The sequence below is a fragment of the Mirounga angustirostris genome, unplaced genomic scaffold (assembly GCF_029215605.1).
Source record: "Mirounga angustirostris isolate CCGP_5_RB_7025 unplaced genomic scaffold, mMirAng1.0.hap1 SCAF_2, whole genome shotgun sequence".
NCBI classification, from domain to species: Eukaryota; Metazoa; Chordata; class Mammalia; order Carnivora; family Phocidae; genus Mirounga; species Mirounga angustirostris.
In genome coordinates this window covers 79,194,732-79,197,159 of record NW_026991710.1, presented here as the reverse complement: position 1 = coordinate 79,197,159, position 2,428 = coordinate 79,194,732, and the positions used below count along the sequence as shown (strand labels likewise).

The 2,428-nt window shown below is 35.3% G+C and overlaps 1 non-coding gene across 1 annotated transcript; it reads right to left on the bottom strand.

The window, feature by feature from the left end:
* Positions 1-1,161: 1,161 nt before the first annotated feature.
* On the bottom strand, positions 1,162-1,268 carry LOC123849073 (U6 spliceosomal RNA). The gene has a single exon (XR_006791918.1). It is a non-coding gene; the product is annotated as a U6 spliceosomal RNA (small nuclear RNA).
* Positions 1,269-2,428: the final 1,160 nt, after the last annotated feature.

Below are 2,428 nucleotides of genomic sequence, written 5' to 3'. Positions count from 1 at the left end.
TCCTATCAAAATTCCAACAAGGTTGGCTTTTTTTTTGCAGATATTAACAATATCACTCTAAAATTTATGTAGAAAAACAAAAGAACTAGAATAAAGCAATTTTTTTCAAGTTGACATTTTATTTAAATTTCTATATATAAATTTACATACTTAAAGGAAATAAAGTTTTTCTTATAAGAAAATCTAAATGTTGCCAAGAAAGCAATCTTTGCTCATCTTTCAATTTCAGTGCCACTGAAACTTTTTTTAATGTTGTTTTTGAAAGACAACTCAGTTCAACTCAAATACATCTAGATTTTATTTAAGTCAAATAATACTTAGATTTCATTTTAGGAATTATCAAAAGATCACTGACAAATGATTTTTTACCTATAGTAATCTAAGATTTCAACCCAAATTTAGCAATATATTGTCTTTATATACTCCTAGCTTTGATTCATTCCTTTTTCTTAAAGTTTTTATTTAAATTCCAGTTAGTTAACATACAGTGTAATATTAGTTTCAAGTGTACAATACACTGATGCAACATTTCCATATGATACCTGGTGCTCATCACAACAAGTGCACTCCTTAATCCCCATCACCTATTTAACCCATCTTCCACCCACCTCCCCTTTGGTGACCATCAGTTTGTTGTCTATAGTTAAGAGTCTGTTTCTTGGTCTGCCTCTCTATTCTTTTTTACCCTCTGCTCATTTTTTTTGTTTCTTAAAGTCCACATAAGAGTTAAATCATATGGTATTTGTCATTGTCTGACTTATTTCCTTAGCATTATACTCTCTAGCTCCATCCACATCATTGCAAAATGGCAAGATGTGATTCTTTTTTATGGCTGAGTAATATTCCATTGTGTGTATCACTTCTTTTTTTTTAAATTCAATTAGCCAACATATAATACATCATTAGTTTCTGAAGTAGTGTTCAATGATGCATCAGTTGCATACAACACCCAATGCTCATCACATCATGTGCTGTCCTTAATGCCCATCGCCCAGTTATCCCATCCTCCCACCCATCTCCCTTCCCACAACCCTCAGTTCATTTCCCAGAGTCAAGAGTCTCTCATGGTTTATCTCCCTCTCTGATTTTTTCCCATTCAGTTTTCCCTCCCCTTATGATCCTCTGCACTATTTCTTATATTCCACATATGAGTAAAACCATAAAAATATGGAACACTTCATGAATTTGCATGTCATCCTTGCACAGGGGCCATGCTAATCTTCTCTATATTGTTCTAATTTTAGTATGTGTGATGCTGAAGTGAGCACTATACCACAGCTGCTTTATTCATTCATCTGTCGATGGACATCTGGGCTCCTTCCATAGTTTGGCTATTGTGGACATTGCTGCTATAAACATTGGGGCGCTGGTACCCCTTCAGATCACGACATATGCATCTTTGAGATAAATACCTAGTAGTGCAATTGCTGGGTCATAGGGTAGTTCTATTTTTAACTTTTTGAGGTATCTCCATACTGTTCTCCACAGTGGCTGCACCAGTTTGCATTCCCACCAACAGTGCAAGAGTGTTCCTTTTTCTCCACATTTTTGTCAACACTTACTTGTTTCTTGCGGTTTTTGTTTTATCCACTCTGACAGGTGTGAGGTGATATCTCATTGTAGTTTTGATTTGTATTTCTCTGATGATGAGTGATATTGAGCATCTTTTTATGTGTCTGCTGGCCATCTGTATGTCTTCTTAGGAAAAATGTCTATTCATGTCTTCTGCCTATTTTTTAATTGGATTTTTTTTGGGGGGTGTTGAGTTCTGTAAGTTCTTTTTATATTTTGGAAACTAACCCTTTATCAGGTATGTCACTTGCAAATATCTTCTCCCATTCTGAAGCTGCCTTTTAGTTTTGTTGATTGTTTCCTTTGCTTACAGAAGCTTTTTATTTTGATGAAGTCCCAATAGTTTATTTTTGGTTTTATTTCTCTTGCCTCCGGAGACATGTCTTGAAGGAAGTTTATGGCTGATGTCAAAGGGATTACTGCCTGTGTTCTCCTCTAGGATTTTGATGGTTTCGGGTCTCACATTTAAGTCTTTAATCCATTTTGAATTTAGTTTTGTTATGGTATAAGAAAGTGATCCAGTTTCATTCTTTTGCATGTTGCTGTCCAGTTTTCCTAACACCGTTTGTTGAAGTGACTGTCCTTTTTCCATTGGATATTCTTTCCTGCTTTGTTGAAGATTAATTGACCATACAGTTGTGGGTTCCCTTCTGGGTTTTCTATTCTGTTCTATTGATCCATGTTTCTATTTTTGTGCCAGTACCATACTGTCTTGATCACCACAGCTTTGTATATAATTCAAAGTCTAAAATTGTGATGCCTCCAGCTTTGCTTTTTCTTTTTCAAGGTTGCTTTGGGTCTTCAGGGTCTTCTGTGGTTCCATACAAATTTTAGGATCATTTGTTCTAGCTCTGTG